This window comes from Scatophagus argus, chromosome 15 (genome assembly GCF_020382885.2).
Source record: "Scatophagus argus isolate fScaArg1 chromosome 15, fScaArg1.pri, whole genome shotgun sequence".
NCBI classification, from domain to species: domain Eukaryota; kingdom Metazoa; phylum Chordata; class Actinopteri; family Scatophagidae; genus Scatophagus; species Scatophagus argus.
In genome coordinates, this window is record NC_058507.1 from 22,721,242 (window position 1) to 22,742,294 (window position 21,053).

Below are 21,053 nucleotides of genomic sequence, written 5' to 3' on the forward strand. Positions count from 1 at the left end.
AATCATGCAGATTGACAAAATAATATGCACCCATCTTTTTGTGCCTATTTTGTGAGCAAAATAATAATAATAAAAATAAAATAAAAGGAAAGGAAAAGAAGCAGGGCGCTTTTGGGCTTTTTTCCCCCTCTCTTTTTAATCAGAGGAGTAAGACTGACACATCCAATCATAACAAAACATCAGCTGGTAAATGGGTCTTCACAATCACTGTCAACCAGCCCCCTTTAAAAAGACCCCCTTTTCTGGACATCAATCAATGCTTTATGGACTGATTCCTTCATTTATTATTTAATTACAGCTATTTCTTTATTTATTTAAATGCTGAAAAGTGTTTATAAAGCTTAATCACTTCTTTGTCGGCAATCTACTTTTTGTTTATTTAATTTTTTTGCTTTCTTTCATCATTTTTTAATAATAATTTTGTTTCTCTGTTCTGTTCAGAGAATTAAAGCTGGTAGAGAAGAGGAGCAGACCTGTCACAATGAGTGAGAACTAGTGGGAGTTCAAAGTAAATTTCAAAAACATCTGATCTGCTATGAATGTACTAAAACTGTAACAATCTGGTGTCTAATTCCAGTAGATTCAATGAACACATGCAAGGGGAAAAAAAAGACCCCTCAATGAAAGTGGCAAATTCTCTGCAGAAATCACATGCAAAGTAGCCAACTGTGGAAATTTGGAATTATTTCCTGAAATTAAGCCCATTAGCTGTGAAATTATTTGCTTTCATTTAAGACACCATGCAATCCAATTTGAGGTTGCACATCTCTTTCCAATTTCCCCCTGATCCTCCGGAACCAAAGATCCACAAAAGAAGTGGCTTGGATCATGTAAGTATAGAAATAAAAGATATATCCTACTGAGAATCAGATTGGAATGGAAGATTAGCAAGACTTTATCATGATATTCATTCAAATCCCCCGAACATCAGCAACCAGCCCCCTTTTATTCCACTATTCCACATTTAATACTTCAATAAAGTTTTACAGAAGAACTGAGACAAGCCACAAAGCAGAAAGTTAGGATCATCTGATGGTGAAATTGTGACTGATTTATTTGATATGGACAACTACTGTCATTTACAGAAGTCGAATGAGTGCAGTAAGATGTGTGTTGGAGCTCTTTGGTCTTTCAGTGCTTCATTTTCTAATGAAAAAGGTGTGGAGTTTTATGAGGGCGATCTCTGTTTAACCTCAAGTAGAATGGTGGTTTGACATTTTCACCTACAGTGATTGGGGTTATATGGCTGGATTTCTAATATAGGGAGTTATAATTAATATAAATTATCAAGTAGGCCATGTTTCAGTTTTTTATTTGTTTGTTGCACATTTGAATTATACATACAATTTTGAATTTATATTCTTTTTACAGGCACCTCACAGTAAGGAGGTCTTGGGCTGGGCATCACTTCCTGTCTGCAGTAGAGATACTTCTGCCCCACCAGACCACTACATAGAACATAGCTGGAGAATATCCTGAGGAGTGTCCCCTGCACTCCAAAGGACCTCAGTCTCCCCAGCAGGTACAGTCTTCTCTGGCCCTGTACAATGCAGTTGAATTACCTGTCCAGTCCAGTTTACTGTTGAGGTGAACACCCAGGTGCTTGTAAAAGTCCACTATTTCAATATTCTTTACCTGGATGTTCACCAGTGTTGGGGACGAATGAGTGGGCCTGCGGAAATCCACCACCAGTTCCTTTGTTTTCCCTGTATTGATTTGGAGGTGATTACACTGGCACCAAGCCACAAGACCCTGGGTCAGTTCTTCTGCATCATTCTCCTCAGTTATAAGGCCGACATGAGCTTGTCAATGGATTAGCTATTATTCAAAGTTCTGCTATAACTTGAAGTCCGTGGTATCACTGCTTTTATTTTAGTAATGCATTAACCACAACATAGTGATAATTTACATTATAACTAGGCTAAATTTTAACAGATTGTAGCAGTTATTTGTTATGTACTCTGCAGAATAGACAGTATATAACTATACATATGCCCTGAGGAAACATTTGCAGAACAGAAGTAAGGTGGACATCTGATCTCCCATCTTCAACACTTTCTAAAGCATGTGAATTCAGCAAATTATTTGTTAATATTACAGTTGCACCTTCTGATTAATTAAATCTTGGCCTTTGTCAAATTAAATAAGGTTTATATTACACAAAGGTTTTCATTGTGCAATGCAAGACTTTATGCTTTATATGCTGTACTGTATCTTTAAATACTTTTAAATACATCTGCAGGTCTAGCAACATCCTGCACCACATTAAACACTTTAGGCACCTCCACTGAAAAAGCTTCTAGGGATGTTACAAATACCCAGAAGTAGTTGGTGATTTTAAAGAATTACTTCTTTTTTGATACGTGATTTATTTGTTAAAGAAGTAATTTTAATTTATGAAAATAAAGGTACATATTTTGTGGTGACAGTGTGTGTGTTTGTGTGTTTGCACCCACCAAACAGGCTAAAGTTGGCCCTGAGTGATAGATTGGAGACCTGTTCTGACATGTCAACTGGAATGATTTCCCAGCCTCATGCATTGCCTGAATGTAACTGAAGTCCCCAGTACATCACTTCTTGATATTTCAACAACATCTAGAGACTGTCTGTGCAACATACATCATCCCAGCGTCTGTTATATCTCCTGCAGTTTCAAATACTACTGTCAGATTTCAGTGCATTTCAGTGCAGCTTCTGAGCATAGCCAGACAGCTGCAGCACTGCATGCACACACACACTCGGTTTCCATTGTGTATACTCCTGGCGAGCTGAACAGACGTATGTCAGGTTCTCCCTGAGCATGTGGGACAATCTCGCGCTGGAAGTGGATGTGTTTGCACATCGGCCGTGGTCCAAGATGCACTCAGCCACCCATGGGAGCTCCCTTGGCATGTGGACTCTCACAGGAGACAACAAGAGAACCCATCAGGAATTATGCCATTGATTGTGGGCCTTGCTGCTGAGTGGAAATGCTCAGAGAACCTGTTCACGATGTTGTGTGCACAATCCAGAGCATTTTACACAGCCAAATCATCAGCTTTCCAGCACTGCTATGTGGAGAAAAGTTTGGATCCTGTGGTATATCCCCTACCTCATGTTTTCTGAGGTGTATATACAGATGCACAGGCTGGTATCATGCGATCTGTGTCATTAGTGGGATTTACCTACACTGATCAAAACTCAGTGTCCCTTTTGGACCAGAGTGATTTATCTGCCCTCTCTGTAGCTCCTTCATGTCTCAGGACACAGGGAGATGGTAACTCGACTATTCTCCACTTATCCCGGCTTTTACACCTAAAAGTATGTTCAGCTCTTTTAGATCACATTGGATGGTTTCTTTCCTCTGAGGAGAAGGAAGCTATGTGTCATTTTCTGTACCTGCATCTGTCTCCATGTCATATTATACTGTGTGTACAGCTGCCTTGTGTTGTTCTCAGTGATTATTTCTGCACTTTGGGGAGCATTCTCAGGGGTTTAACCTGTCTGCACACACTTGTCATACTGGTTGTGCAAGGCCATTTCACATACTTACGCTGCCTCTGGCATGGAACCCCTGGAGGGCATCAGAGCACACTCCACCAGAGGAATTTTGTCCTCTGTGGCTTTGTACAGAGCTATGGCAGCAGAGGAAATTTGCTGTGGCTTCTTGGCCTTCTCTCTGTTCCTTTCAATTTCATTCAGCAAAGAACAATTGAGAGAAATTTTAAGCAATTATTAATTACTTATTCAGATCAGAAAATTGGGAATTTGATTTTTTAAGTTTTTTATTTTTTTTAAGTAAAAGGTGAGATAAGCTAACATATGATAAAATAAGATAACCCTTTATTAGTCACACTGTGGCAAAATTTGCATTTTCACAGCAGCAATGGGATAACCAATAAAGATACAGATAAATACAAATATACAGAAGTAAAATAATAAAATAATAATAATGTTCATTTGTTGTAGAGTACAAGGGGTCTGCTGGGAGCAGGTCTGATTGCACAGTCTCACAGCAGCAGGAAGGAAGGACCTGTGGTAACGCTCCTTCACACACTTGGAGTGAACCAGCCTGCCACTGAAGGAGCTGCTCAGTGCCATCAGAGTCTCATGCTTGAGGTAGGAGTCATTCTCCTGCAAAGAAGATAGCTTGACTGTCATCCTCCTTTCTCCCACCATCTGCACAGGGTCAAGGGGGCTTCCTAGGATGGAGCTGGACTTCTTTATCTCTATCTCTATCCAGTCTCTTCCTGTCTGCAGTAGAGATGCTGCTGCCTCAGCAAACAACTCCAATATTGACCAAAAGACTTCAGTCTCCTCAGCAGGTACAGACCTGGCCTTTCCTGTAGAGTGCATTGCAGTTGTCTATCCAGTCCAGTTTATTGTTGAGATGAACACCCAGGTCCTTGTAAGAGTCTCAATGTCCATTCCCCGAATATTCATTGGTGTGGAGGAGTGTCTGTGCCTGCGGATATCCTGGTGGTAGGTAGATTTGTCTCCCTGCATTGATCTGGAGGCAGTTCCACTGGGATCAATCCACAAAGTCTTGGATCAGTACTTAATATTATGCATTGTTTTCCTCAGGCCAATGATCATCTGAGTCATCTGAGAACTTCTGCAGGTGACAGTCAGTTGTGTCTGAAGTCTGCAGTGTAGAGGGTGAAGAGGAAGGAGGAGGAGTGTGGACCATTCCGTGCGGGGCCTCAGTACTGCAGACCACCGTGTCAGATGCATAGTTTACAGCGATCACATACTGTTGAATGTTATTGGTGGTGGTTGATCGAATATCCATGTTGCAAGGTACTGGGCCACACCTCTGGTCTAAGCCAAGAAGACTGGATGAGGGAAGGGCAAGTGTCTGATAAGACTGCACGCCCCAAGGAGTCAAACCACTAGAGGCCTGTCGCCTTGACCTCTCACCTGATGAAGACCATGGAGAGGCTCATTCTCAGTCACCTTCACACTGTGGTGAGTACAGCGATGGACACACTGCAGTTTGCCTACAGGCCAAACATCGGGGTGGATGATGCTGTCATCTACCTGCTGCACCGAGCGCTGACTCACCTGGAGAGTGCTGGGAGCGCTGTGAGAATCATGTTTTTTGACTTCTCAAGCGCATTCAACACAATTCAACCGGTGCTGCTGAGAGGGAAGCTGGAGAGAGCAGGTGTGGACGAACATTTGGCTGCTTGCATCATGATTACCTCACCAACAGGCCACAGTATGTGAGACTGCGTAACTGTGTGTCTGAGGTGGTGGTCTGCAGCACGGGGGCCCCCCAGGGAACAGTACTCTCACCTTTCCTCTTCACCCTCTACACCTCGGACTTCACCTACAACACCAGCAGATGTCACCTCCAGAAGTTCTCTGACAATTCAGCCATTGTTGGCTGTGTGTCTGAGGGGAATGAGACGGAGTACAGGTCAGTCATCGTGGACTTTGTGGACTGGTGTGAGCGCAGCCACCTGTGCTTAAACACCAGTAAAACAAAGGAGATGGTGATTGACTTCTGGAGAAGGACACTACCATATACACCAGTGAACATCAAGGGCTCGGACATTGAGATTGTGGACAGTTTTAAGTACCTGGGTGTTCACCTCAACCATAAACTGGACTGGTCACATAACACTGATGCCCTGTACAAGAAGGGCCAAAGTCACCTGAGACTGAGGTCCTTTGGAGTGTGCAGGCCCCTCCTAAGGACTTTTTATGACTCTGTGGTAGCCTCTGCTATTCAATACGTTGTGGTCTGTTGGGGACCGGGCAGCATGGACCAGGACAGGAAGAGACTAAATAAGCTGGTCAGGAGGGCCAGCTTTGTCCTGGGCTGCCCACTGGACTCCGTGGAGCAGGTGGGTGAGAGGAGGATGTTAGCCAAGCTGACATCCATCATGGACAACACCTCTCACCCTCTGCATCAGACAGTGGAGGCTCTGAGCAGCTCCTTCAGCAGCAGACTGCTACACCCTCAGTGTAGGAAGGAGCGCTACCGCAGGTCTTTCATTCCCGCTGCTGTTAGACTGTATATTTCTATGGTCTAGTCCTCTTTCTTCCCTTATGAGGACTTGTATATAACTATATAGTGTACTGTTTTTACTTGCCTTGTAAATTGTTAATTTATTTTACCTCTACATTCTTTTGTAACTGTTTTGCACACTCTTTGCTTTTTGCACTCCTCTTCTGTCCTTGTGAGCTGCCACAACAAGTGAATTTCTCCACTGCAAGATCAATAAAATTCGTCTTATCTTAAAACCTGTTAAAGAATAGGTTCAGATCATTCACCCACTTAATGTCCCCCACAGCCAAGTGTGGGGATCTGAGATGGTCTTAGGTCTTTCCAAACTGCACTGATACTGTTCTGCTGCTTCTAGCTGCTTCTCCATCTTCTTCCTGGAGCAGGCTTTCTCCTCCTTGATATTCCTTCTCAGCTCCTTCAGAACAGCCTTCAGCTCCTCTTTGTGTCTTGATTTAAAGGCCCTCTTTTTCTCCCTGAGAAGGGTGTTTACATTGGGAGTGAGCCATGGTTTGTTGTTGGAAAAACACCACACAATCCTGGTGGGTATGGTGTTATGCAAATTATATAGCCCGTTATGCAGTGTGTGAGAGTGTTGATGTCCTCCTCATGAGGATTACAGAGTACCTTCCACACAACAGAATCAAAACAGTCTTTCAGTCTCCTCAGAAAATCTCTTGACTGTACTGGTGCCAGCTGGTTGCTTGTATACAATAGGTTTGACCACAGGCAGGAAATGAACCAGGTTGTGACCTGATCTTCCCAGGGATGATGAGTTATATGCCTTCTTGGTGTTGACATGTAATAAGTACAGTATTTTATTGTCCCTGGTCGGGCAGGTGACATACCAACTGAAAGTGGACAGTGTCGGAAGGAGACACATGATTGAAGTCTCCAGAGATAGGGAAGACACATTTGCAGAGAGGGGAAGATACACAGACATCATGATAACATGCAATAATTACCTCGGTAACTAGTGTGGCCTCATGATAACTAACACTGATGTGCTTAGAGTTACACTATCATCATTCACATACCATTCACATACTGTCAGATATTGTCAACCCTCCTCCTGTTCTCTTACCGCACTCCTTTGTCTCCTGTTTGTCCTGATGTCAAGTCAAGTCAAGTCAACTTTATTTGTATAGCCCATTTTTACAAGCAGTTTGTCTCAAAGGGCTTAACATAACATCAGCAACATCCTCTGCCCTTCGACCCTCACATCGACTAAGGAAAAACTCCCAGAAAAACCTTTAACAGGAAAAAATGGAAGAAACCTCAGGGTGAGCAACAGAGGAGGGATCCCTCACCCAGGACAGGCAGACGTGCAATGGATGTTGTACAGGCAGGAAAGCAATTTGCAACATGAGAAATTACATAGTAATGAAAATTATAATGAACTGCTGTAACATTCATGTATTCTTTTTTTTATGTGATGTTGAGAATCACTATCCTATCAGTTCGATTTCGTAGTTACAAAACTACGAGGAGAACTGGACACACAGTTAGTGACATAAAATAATGAATTGTATGTTAATGTGGCGGCATGAGGGCGAGACCTCCGCGTGCTAGAGAAAAAGGGCTATGGATATCGATACCAGTTGCCAGACAACGCCACCCTGGGAATTTCACCCAGGGAACTCTTTCCAGGGGACTAACTCCCCAAGAATAGATGAACTTCAGGTTCGTCCACAGCTGAGGCAGAGACCGTAGCTCGTAAAAATAATAAGTTTATTTACAATAAAAAAAGAAACCAGACACTGAAAATACATGAATTCAAAAAAAGAAAACACAAACCTGTCACTCAAATAATACAAAAACCAATCAGGGCTGAACCTCTTGGGCTTGATCCAAACAATAAATAAAAAGAGAACCCCTGGAACACCACACGTGAAGCAAACCAAAACTGGGACAACAAAATCCAACCAGCGTGCAAACAACACAAAAGGGACACCGCCACCAGGACCATCCACCACCGCAGGTTCAGCACCTTAGTGCACGCAGACATATACATATGGATATATCGGCTACACCACAGGGAGAAAGCTCCAACCAACCACGGGAGCACCGAACGGCCACACAGAGGCCAAGCCGGCTGCAGTGGAACGGCGCGCGCCCGGGGCGAAGCAATCGAGCCCAAGGCGAGGCAAGCAGTTAATCCCTCTGACGGCACGCCATATCCAGCGTAAAGCGGAAGCGGGCAATCTCTGTCACCAACGACAATCTCCGGTATGAGGCAGAGCAGTTAGTCGCTGTTACAGCCAACGATCTCCGGTATGAGGCAGAGCAGTTAGTCGCTGTTACAGCCAACGATCTCCGGTATGAGGCAGAGCAGTTAGTCGCTGTTGCAGCCAAACAATCTCCGGCAAAGCAAAGCCGTTAGCCGCGGTTGCAGCCAACCGATCTCCGGCAAAGCAAAGCCGTTAGCCGCGGTTGCAGCCAACCAATCTCCGGGAAAGCAGCAGTGGTTCCCTCGCTGATCGACCGACACTGTGCAGCAGCTAGGTTATACTCCCCTCAATCAGGCAGTCCTGGACGACACAGCTTGGAGGAGAGGAATAGACAGAAACACAGAAACAACCCGCAGCGAGCAATCAGTGGAGCATAGCACACCCCCAATGGCCTCTACCACCACGCCGGGACGGAACTGGGGGAGTGCCAGGAAGTGCTACGACCCAGCCTCTGACAAGCCCAAAAAAAGGAAGACAGGTGCTCTCTACCCGCTTTTAAGCAATCTCCTCCCACAATGATTGGCCAAAATCCCAACCCAGCTGAAACTGATCGGACCACCGATTGCGTCCTGCCACATTAATCTGACGAGGGGAGAGGATAGAAGAGGAAAAGGAGGAGGGGGAACTGCTTGGTGGATCATGTTTGTGTCCCCCGGCAGCATAGGCCTATAGCAGCATAGCTATGATAGAGATTTAAAGATTAACAGTTAGTCAGACCTATTCTACCTGTGGCTATATATCATGAGGTGAGTGTAACTATGCCTACCAGCCCGACACACTTTGTTTGAGGCTAACTATATGCTTTACTAAACAGAAAGGTTTTAAGTTTAGTCTTAAAAGTGGAGGTGGTGTCTGCCTGTCGAACCCAGATTGGCAACTGGTTCCATAGCAGGAGTGCCTGATAGCTAAAGGCTCGTCCTCCCGTTCTACTTTTATGAATTCTGGGAACTGCAAGTAAACCTGCACTCTGTGATCTGAGTGTTCTGTTGGGAATATATGGGACTATTAGATCCTGCAGGTATGATGGGGCTAGTTCATTTAGGGCCTTATATGTAAGTAGGAGAATTTTAAAGTCTATTCTGAATTTTACCGGAAGCCAGTGAAGAGAAGCTAAGATGGAGGAGATATGATCCCTTTTACTGATTCCTGTTAAAACTCTAGCTGCTGCATTCTGGATCAGCTGCAGGCTATTAATAGAAGTGACATATTTTGTCATTGGAGGGAACTCACTCCAACGAAATTCGTGCTCTGCATTTAACCCACCCAAGTGACGTGCACACACACAACAAACCCGGGGCAGTGGGCGACCGCGTGCAGCGCCCGGGGAGCAGTGGGGGTTAGGTACCTTGCTCAAGGGTACCTCAGCCGTGGACACCGGTACGGGGAATCGAACCAGCGACCCACCGGTTACGGGTCCGATACCCTAACCGCTGATCCACGACTGCCCAATGATGAATAATAAGCTGTTCTGGCCTTACGAAGAGCCTTTTTATATGTCAATAAACAATTTTTTCAGGCCCTCTGGGATTCAGCTGATTTGGAGGAGTACTTCCTCTCCATTCGTCTTGATGTTTGCTTCAGTGTTCGTATATTTGAATTATACCAAGGAGCTAGCCTCCTATGATTTTAACCTTCTTTTCTCAGTGAACCATATAACTGTGTAACGTGACTGCAGTGTTGTTGACAAGACAATCAATTTTTGCAGGAGTAATATTTAAATCAGTACGCTCTGTTGTAGTGGTATATGGGAGCTGTGATGGTGTCATGCCTGGGTTTTGGTTATGCTTTGTTTTTAATATTTTGAGTCCATGTGTCATGTTCCATGTGTGTCTTGTTTTTCCATGTATTATGTTCAAGGTTTTTGTCATGTCCTGTTTTATTTTGAAAAGCGTCACTTCCCCTGTGTGTCCTGTTTTCTTGTAGCTTTGCTTTTAGTTTTCCTGATTGCTTTCTCCCCCCTGATGTGTGTCACCTGTGTCTCGTCTTGTCTATTTAGTCCTTGTCTTCCCAGTCACCATTGTCAGAGCGTCTGCGTTTTCTCCATGTCATGCCAGGAACATTTGTTTAGTTTTGCCTTGCTGTGCCTTGTTTTTGCTTGGTGATTAAACCACAGTTTTTGTAGTTCTTCTGCCACGGAAGAGTGTGCTTTTGAGTTGGGTTTTTGTTATCATTAATTAAAGACTATTGCTTGGACCTTCCTGCCTGCCTGCCTGCTCCTTAGACTCTGCATCGGGGTTCAGCTCTTTTTCTGCGTCAGCGACGCCTACCCATTTTGACAGATGGGATTGTATCCCAAAATCTGTCTACAGTATTCTCAGAGAGGCATCTGGTATAGTAGACCTGAAGGAAACCTATTGAATCTAAGAGTGAGTTAAAGACTGACTTAAGACTGTCAGAGTCAACATCCGTATGAATGTTAAGGTCATCCACTATTTCCTCAGTACCTACGTACTTGGTCCCTGAAACAAACATGTACAACAATTAATCCATCCACTAATCATACCTGAGGGATTTTAGTGTAAATAGTCTTTTTCTTTTCTGTACTGTGTACAAGTGCAGTTACTTGTTTCCTGTGTATTTATTTCTCTGAATGCACACATTCTTTTTTGAATGCAGACACTTGTTTTTCTATGTATTTATTATTTCTGAATGCACATCCTTCCCTCGTATTTTATTTTATTTTATTTGTATAGCCCATTTTTACAAGTAGTTTGTCTCAAAATGCTTTACATAACATCATAGCAACATCCTCTGCCCTTCGACCCTCACATCGACTAAGGGAAAACTCCCAGAAAAACCTTTAATAGGGAAAAAATGGGAGAAACCTCAGGGTGAGCAACAGAGGGATCCCTCATCCAGGATGGGCAGACGTGCAATTGATGTTGTACAGACAGGAAAGCATTTACCAACATGAGATATGGGATAGATGGGGAATGTTGGGCCATGAACAGGGAAAGCAGAAGCACCAGATTGGTTGATGAGCAAGAACGGCAGGCAGAGTAGAAGCCTAGGGTAGAAGGGTGGAAGTCGGTGTCGGGGGATGGAGCTCTGGAGAAATCTGTGAAGACACAGAGAGAGTGCGAGACACCAAGGCCAAACTACACAACATAACAGAGAAAGCTGGAAGAGCAAATGTATAGAAGGAGAGGAGAGTAGATGGCTCTTTGTATCCTGATGAGTCCCCCAGCAGTCTAAGCCTATGGCTGCATAGCTATAAAATGGTTCAGCATTACCTGAGCAAGCCCTAACTAAAAGCTCTATCATCGAGCTCTATCAATGTTTTTAGCCTGGACTTAAAAGTGGCGAGTGTCTGCCTTTCTGACCCTTAGAGAGAGTTGATTCCACATTAGTAGAGCACGTGGTGTTTACAAAAATACTATAATACAGTAAATAATTAGATAATTTAAAAAATACATGAATGCACAATATCATTCAAAAGTAGAGTTTAAAAAAAACAAATAACTGGATTCACAAATTAAGAATTCAGATTGTCAGATCAGGGTTGGTCATTTAACTTCCCCTTTTAGCCTCTCTATGTAGCCTTTCACTTTGGTCCTTGCACTTGCCAAAAAACACCACCGCCCCCCTCAACGCGCTTCCATGGCAACTTTTGAACATGGAAGAAACATGGTGCAGCCCCACATGTTCAAACCAGAGTCAGACCCTGAGGAAGAAGAGACTCCTGAGGAATGTCATGAACCAAGGATACAGCGGGATACTTCTAAATGGTTTAGTTATTAACTTTATGACACTTCAATATATCTTTTTGTATGTATGTATCTCAGGTCACCAGGGCTTATATACTGTGGCTGAAAATCTGAGGGAGACAAAGTGAATGGTACAAGGACACAAAAGAAAATCTTCTCAACTGCGCATGTGTGCAAAGGATAAACCTAGTAGCCACAGTTCTTATCGGGCAAAGTTTACGTGATATCTAGAACACATTATACAATTAGGATCATACTGAACAGATATTGCATTATGGTATTATGGTTAGATCTGCATGCTGATGCAGCAAGTTTAATAGCAAATATGACCTATATGAATAATATGTTAATGTATAATGCAGTCAAGATAATAAATAATGGCATATTAGGTAGGTATGTGCCTTAATGCCTTTGGTGTTTAGTTTTTAATAGTTTTTAATGTATGTGTATGGTCAAAAGAAAAGTACCAATCGATCCATTTTAACCTAGAAAGGAATCAAAATACTTCCAACAAAAATACTTCTTTTATTAACAGATAATGGTTTTATTGGAATTTAGTTCTAACTCAGAATACATTCTCACAATAATTTCAATTTACTAAAATAATCATAAGTAAATAATGAACATTTTCAAAGTGCTTTCTTGTTGAGGCAACACTGCCAACCCATCCATCCATTTTCTATACCGCTTATCCGTCAGGGGTACACCCTGGACTGGTCGCCAGTCAATCGCAGGGCCAACACACAAAGACAAACAACCACACACTATCACACTCACACCTAGGGGCAATTTAGAGTAGCCAATTAACCTAATGTGCATGTTTTTGGTATTGTGGGAGGAAGCCGGAGTACCCGGAGAAAACCCACACAGGCACAGGGAGAACATGCAAACTCCACATAGAAGGGCCCAGACCAGGATTCGAACATGGAACCCTCTTGCTATGAGGCGACAGTGCTAACCAATGCACCACCGTGCCGCCCAACACTGCCAATCTATAACTAAAATGTACCATTAGCCAATGAGAATATTCAAATACATAATAACTATCTAGCTCCAATTTATTGGGAACTATAAATCAAAACTAAAAGTAATGCAGTGTGTTACATCTCCTTTATAAAATTTCCTATAAAAATAAGTAAAATAAATAATGTAAAGAGCTTCCTTTTCATTTTCCTCAGTAAAGACACTAAACTTTGCTTTCTAATACAAAGAAATACAAAAGTATACAAAGTCTGTAGTCTTTATTTCTTATCTACTCCTTTGAATTTAATTTTATGATAATTAGGGCTAATGGTAGCTAAGGTTTTTGGAATATCATATGTATGTAATGTTTAAAAGCATATACATGTTTTCTGGGTATTGATAGGCTGAAAACTAATCCTTAGCTATTAATGGAATAAAGGTATGTATTCCATGGTTGTCTGAAACATTGAATTTGATCATCTGAAATATTTATTGCATATATAAATAAATATATATTGCATTTTAATTATGAATGGAGCAATCTGTCATGATAAAGTCAGCACCTGGCCTGTAATCCTGTTTGTCTACCTAAGGCCTGGTTGCAAAAACTGTAGTTTACGTTATATAAAGTTAGCTAATAGGCTCATATAGTTATTTTTTTAGAGTATTATCAGTTTTTTTACTCACCTAAATCACATGCAAAAGAAGCTCCATTTCATTATAAATCTAAAATTTATACTGAAAACACATGAAGCACTGGCTAAACAACACAAGAAAATACCACTACATTCCGCAGTCAGATTGATAACCCGTGAAACTGACAGATGAGATATGAAAAGTCTGCACATTAACCACTGCACCAACTGTGCAGAGCTTTCAAGTATGGTACCAATAGACTTTCATGTGCTATATAGTGACCCTTACTTACAGATGCACTTGTGTTCGCCATGTCTGTCTTTTGATCATCACAAAATGAACGGGCCCCAAAGCTCGCTTTTGCTCTCCAACCACTCAGAGAGCTCATTACATCATAAGGCTAATTTGCATTGTTTTGCAAGTGAAAGGACCAAATCTGTTGCCTAAAGGCTAAATGGAGAGGTTAAAATGAAAAACTAAATGTCTAAGCAAATTGAATAGCAAAGAGAACTTCAAATTAATTTGCATATGTAATTGCAAAAGGGAAAGGAAAATGCCCTTTTAAATACTTGATTTTTGATGTTTTACTGCTTCATGTATTATATTCTTATAATTATTTTACAGATGAATAAATTAGTTTGTAAAACAAATGAATGCCTCTTTTCAATGTTCAACTAGTTATTATTTGATTAAATCTTCTTATTAAATAAAATTCTTTATTAATACTATTCTGATACTATTGTTTATCACTATTTTTTCTGTGACTCCACATATTCAGCCTTGTTGTGATAGTCCACAAAATCTGGCCACTGAAAAAACTACCTTTGAAAGACTTGAAAGGGGCGGAGCTGATGCAGCAGCTTCTGGTGGGCAGGGCCGTGACCAGCAAAAGCAGGAGCAGCAAGTTGGTTGATGAGCAGGGACGGCAGGCAAGATAGAAGCACAGGGAAAGAGGTGGTGCGGGTGGATGAAGCTCTGGAGAAATCTGTGAAGACACAGAGAGATTGTGAGACACCAAGGCCAGATGACACAGTATAACAGATAAAGACGGAACAGCAAATGTGTGGGAGAGGAGAGGAGAGGAGAGAACATGGCTCCTTGTATTCTGATTCTTCCCCCAGCAGTCTAAGCCTATGGCAGCATAGCTATAAAATGGTTCAGTGACCTGAGCCAGCCCTAACTATAAGCTATAAGAGAAATGTTTTTAGCCTGGACTTAAAAGTGGAGACTGTCTGCCTCTCTGACCCTTGGAAAGAGTTGGTTCCACAGTAGTGGAGCACAGTAGCTGAAAGCTCTACTTGCCAGTTTATTTTTAGAGATACTTGGAACCACTAGCAGACCTGTATTCTGGGAAGAGTTCTAATGGGGCAATAAGGAACAATGAGGTACTTAAGATAGGATGGAGCTTTGTTATTGAGAGCCTTATAAGTCAGTAGAAGGATCTTATTTACTCCTGTCAGTACCATCGCTGCAGCATTCTGGACCAACTGGAGACTCTTCAGAGAGTTCTTAGAACATCCTGACAAAAGAGAATTACAGTAGTCCAGCCTAGAAGTGATGAATGCATGGACCAACTTCTGAGCATCACTCTGAGGAAGGATGTTCCTTATTTTAACTGTGCTACGAAGGTGAAAGAATGCAGGCCCAGTGATAAGTTTTATATGGGAATTGAAGGACAGGTCCTGGTTGAAAATAACTCCAAGGTTCCTCACCGCTGCAGTAGAGTTAAAGGTGATGCCATCGAGGGGGGCGGCCCGGCTAGAAAAAGAGTCCCTGAGATGTTTAGGTCCAAATACAATAACTTCTGTTTTTTCTGAATTAAGTAATAAGAAGTTGGAGGACATCCTAGAGATCAAGATCAAGATTTCAAGATCAAGGTTTATTTGTCACACACACAATCATACACGGTACAATGTGCAGTGAAATTCTTATTGTCCCTGCTACCAAAAAATAGGTAAGTAAAATAGAATGAGTAAAATTATATATTATAAAATAGAAACCTTATAAAAATAATAAAATTTAAAATGTGCAGTATTTACATGTACAGTATTTACATCTAGTGAAGGTGGGAGTAGGATTGTCCAGATTAACGCTCACTGTTGAGCAGATGGATGGCCTGGGGAAAGAAGCTTTTTCTCATCCTCTCAGTGTTGGTTCTCAGAACCAACGGCCTGATGGCAGCAGGGAGAAGAGTGAGAGATGAGGCTACCTGAGGATCTTCTCAGCTCTTGACCTGCATGTCGGGTAGAGTTGTCCTCGTCCGCTCAGCTGAGCAGGGAGTACAGCAGGGGACTCAGCACACAGCCTTAAGGGGATCCAGTGTTGAGGGTGAGAGATGAGCTATGGGTGCCCACGCCTACCACGTGTTGTCTGCCAGTTAGGAAGTTGTGGACCCACCTGCAGGAGTTCAGTCCAAGATCACACAGCTTGACCAGTCTGGAGGGGACTATGGTATTGAATGCTGAGCTGTAGTCCACAAACAGCACTCTCACATAGTTCCCCATCCTGGTGTCCACGTGGGAAAGTGTCTTGTGCAGCAGGAAGGTTATGGCGTCATCGGTGCATCTGTCTGGGCCAGGGGTCGGCAACACGCGGCTCTTCAGCGCCTCCATAGTGGCATTCGTAACGTTTTCCAGTGCTGTAAAAATGTTTATAATAAATATTGCATTTGAACATTTCTGTCAACGACGATGTGCGTCATAGCCTGCGACACACGTTTCAGCGCGGTGCGGTGCCACGCAGGTGGCTGTTGTAAACAAACCGGCGTGTGTGTCATGGGCCATGGATCCCAAAGGGAAAAAGCGAAAGATAACTGATGAGAACAGAGGATTCAAGGAAGAATGAATCGAATTATTTGCTTTCATTGCCGATGCGGAAGGATTGCCTGCATGTTTGCTTTGTAATGAGAAGTTGTCAAATAACAAAAAGAGTAATTTGGAAAGACATTTCCAGGGAAGGCATGCTAAATTTGCAGCAGACCACCCAGTTGGGAGTGAGAGAAAAAGTGCGATTGCTTTACTTCTGGAGAAATTAGAGGAGTGCAAAGATAGATTTAAGAAGTGGATTGCATCTCCAAACTCCACTTCTGCTGCTAGTTTTGTTGCAACCTGGGAGATAATAAAGCGTGGAAAACCATTCACAGATGGTGAGTACATGAAGGATTCATTCATCAAATTGGTCATTTTGGTAAGCTAATATAGCTAATATACACTTACAGCCTGTGTTCCCTTCATATAAGGCTTATATAAGGATTTTAATTTTTTGCGGCTCCAGACAGATTTGTTTTTTGTTTTTGTGGTCCAATATGGCTCTTTGAATATTTTGGGTTGCCGACCCCTGATCTGGGCAGTATGCAAACTGAAGGTGGTCCAGGGTGGGAGGCAGAGAGGAAAACATTTCAAAACATTCATCATCACTGATGTGAGGGCAATGGACCGATAGTCACTGGGGTTACTGGGCTGGGCTGTCTTTGGGACGGGGACTACAACAGACTTTTTAAAGCAGGTGGGAATCACACACTGTGAGAGGGAGAGGTTGAATATCATTGTAAACACCGGTGCGAGCTGTTCAGCACAGGCTTTGAGGACTCGACTGCTAATGCCGTCAGGACCTGCTGCTTTCCTGCTGTTCACGCTTCAAAACATCTTCCTCACCTAAAGCTCCGTCACAGTGAGCATCACCTCTCCGGCTGGGAGTACATCTTCTTGCCTGCTATCCGACTCAAAGCATGCAAAGAGGTTGTTGAGCTCAGCCTTCACCATCCTACAGGCAGCATAGGTGGCTGCCCTGTACAACGTCGTGTCACCGATGGCGAGTCCTGAGTTGTAGGCAGCGGTGCGGGCCCTCAGCATGTCGCAGAGTTTTGTCCACCCACGGCTATCTGCTTATGTCTTCCACCATTTTCCCAATAAATCCCACAACCACTTCCATGAACTCATTGATGTCACCGCCCGAGCTGCACCGAAACATGTCCCAGTCCCAACAATCACAAATGAGATAGTTGTAGGCGATCTGGATTGCAGCTTGGGGCTCCAATCCACAGGGCTCCCGGCGATCTCGCTATCCCCAATGAGATGTTGTAAGTCTTTTTCGGGTTTCATCTGAAAACTAGTGCTTATCAACTCTTGACGACTGTATGTGGGATTGCTGTGGCATGGAGAAAGACTTAAAAGACATAAAAAACACAAAAAAGTGCAAAGTAGCAGGGAGCCTCAGGCCACTGCATCTGTGCGCGCCCCATCTTTAGAAACCATTTGTGGTTCCTTACTTTTTCTGTGTAAAATAAAGGATGACTGGAATTCTGCCTGTACAAAATGTACTTGCTGTGTCTGAAAGATGTAGATGCAAGTAATGTAAAGCCATGCCATATCGCAGAGCCACTTTCAGATAAAAGCAATTTCTTCTGCTTGGGTTCATTTTGTTTTTTATTGTCAGCATAGGTGGCATGTGCAGGTTAAAGTATTAACATTACCAAAAGAGAAAAAAAATGCACAAATTCACTGCAGTATGGGTATAGAAGATTTTCTGAGAAGATCTGAGAAGAAGAATCTGAGAAGATTTTCAGGTCAGCATTTAGAGGTATGAAGATGTTAAAAATGTTGTACTTTAATTTTTTGAAAATATTAAAAATCATATAAGCATGAATAACTAAACCAATCCTCATCTACTGACCCTTTGAAGTAAAGAGGTGTCCTGCCACCCATGTTGGGAACCCCTGACCTTTATTCAGAGTATAAAGGCAATTTCAGATGCAACATGATGACCCCATTGCACTGAAACACATTATTTCCAATGGCTTGGACTGCACAATGATGGCTTTTCACTGCAATGAGCAAAGCAGCACCTGCAGACAAACCGCTTATCCTTGCAGAGCTCAAATTGCTTTGTGTCTTAAAAGACCCTTGCAATGTATCAGTGTTTGCTGTCCAACAAGAGGTTTTCTACTTTGACAAACAACTTTAAGTGTTTTTGCATAGAAAGCACTCTCCACCTACATTACTAGCATGATGGATTACATTTAAGGATTACATTTAAATACATGTATTAACTGCTGCATCCTGTGTTTCCTCTTGTGCCATGGAGCCCATTAAGTGCATGCTGTCATGATCAAATTACTTATTTGGAGTTTATGAAAGCCCTGGTCCATTACGGATTATGTGGGCACTGGCAGGAAAAGCCTGAGGGAATAATTGCTCAACCTATGAATGTATTCAAGTCCTCCATAAGCAATATTTATCCTTGTAACTTACTGTCAGGTGTACTGTCAGGTATCAGCGATATTTAAATGACCTACTGCCTCTCATTTCAAAGACATAATCGTGGTGAACTTACACTAAGAATTCCTTCAAATGCATCTGAGATTAATCAGAGCTAATGCTCATGCATACTTTAAAAAGGACCTTTTACCATGATAGCAACACATACTGACATGTATTTATATTATTCGTGAGAGTGATCTTGATGATGCTGCCTCTGACTATTATGCCTATTCCTTCCATGGTGTGTTAACATTTACTACAAGGGATCTGATGAGGTTTGATGGAAAATGGGGATGTCAATTACCACTGGAGTTAATAGGTTTGAGTGAGCAAATGATGCCAGCAAATTTCATGCAGTTCATACTCATGTAACATTGTCATTTTTTTAGAAACATGACGTTTAAATCCCTCATCATTAGTACCATACACATCTGATTTCAGTAACTACTAATCAATTCTGAGGAGATTTAAAAGATCCAGTTTTACAAGCATGCTACTGTTTCTAAAGTTTTAAAAATTTTAGCTCCTGAAGATGAACTGAACAGTAAGTAAAATACCATCCATAAAATGTAATTTGCAAAATGCTTTTCCATGTAAGCAGTAATCCTTGAAGCTGTTGATATAATGATTTAATCATGGTGATCTGTATAGAGAAGCTGTCTTCCTTAGTGAGGTCAGAGGTTAACTTCAGCACCCTGTCCACGTCAAGCCAACTGAAACTAAATGCACTTACTGAAATGAACTGATCTATAGAGGATTCACCATATCATAAGCCTCCACATTTATTGTCAAAAATAAGTTAAGAACCTGCAATAACTATTGGGACAATAAACTACAAAGGACATATTTGGAGATATAACACTGAATCTAAATCTCTCATTTATCCTGCAGTCTCACACCCTCACAGACTTCACATGATAAAAAATACATGTTACAGTATATACAACTGAAATCTGAGAGGTCTCAGCAGGTCCAGAAGGTGACCAGTTGGACTCAGTCATACATGTAGTGGTCCTGTCATGATATGGTTTTGATCAAGAGAGACTTCATCTGAGGAAATGAATAATATTTTTATTTCTATACATGATAAAGATGAAAATATGGTTCTCTGGTAACTAGGTCCCATTATGATATCACCATATTTTAAGAGGGGAGAGAAAGACATAAGTATCACAAAAGACAACTCTGATGGAGCACAGACAGTGGTGTTTGTGGAGATGGGATGAAAGGCAGAAGACCTGAATGCGATGAGGAGTGGAGACATGAGCTTAACTTGGGCACTAGAGGTGAATGGGGTGGAAGAGAGGTGCAATAATTTTGCACTGAAGTGACAGCTGATACAACCAGAAAGAAGAACAGATTTAAAAAACAACTATATAATTGGTTGATTGAATTCGTGGCAAAATCTGGTTGGTTTAACTGAAAGAGTAAACTCCCATAGTGAGTTCATTAAATAGAGGCAGAGTGTGAATTGTGAATAAATGCACATTAAGTTGTCCTGACTGAACTTACGCTTCACTTTTACTAGAAGAGACTTCATTGAAGTGAATGAATAACATTAATATTAATATTTTGTATATCAGTTAGCAGAATGCAGTGACAGGATACTAAAATAGGTTACCTCTTGGTCTATCTGACCACGTCATGATCCACCTGATCCCCACATACAGACAGAGGCTGAAGCTCGCCAAACCTGTGGTGTGCACATCCAAAAGGTGGACCACCCAGGCTGTGGAGGAGCTTCGTTTCTGTTTGGATTCAACGGACTGGGACATGTTTAGGGCTGCTACAGATAGTCTTGATGAGTATTGTTGAAGCCCACTTGCTTCCCCGAGTAGGTTGATGTGAGAGAGTTAAAACAGAGTCGTTGAAATAGCCTTAAAACAGAGTTATTTATTTTAGAAACAAAGATCTTTAGAGATCCCACCTCAGAACACAAGTCTGCTTCAGCCAAACGCCAAGTGGGATCTCAAGCACTCAAGGAAGTACATCATTATATATACTTTAAGATAACACCGGTTGCTAGTCTCAACACCTTTCCACTCAAGCCAGAGGGGAGGGGTGGTGTATCAGTGTCTTCGCCCATCGGTCAGAGTGACTTAAGATATGGTGTCCTTCTCCTACTATGCATGATACCTCAGAGTGTGCAGTCCTGAGACAAACAACCAGTTCTACATGATTATAACATTATTAATTATACCATTAATAATACAGCATAAAACATATAGCATAAAACAAAATAAGGCATGTTAAATATTTATTAATC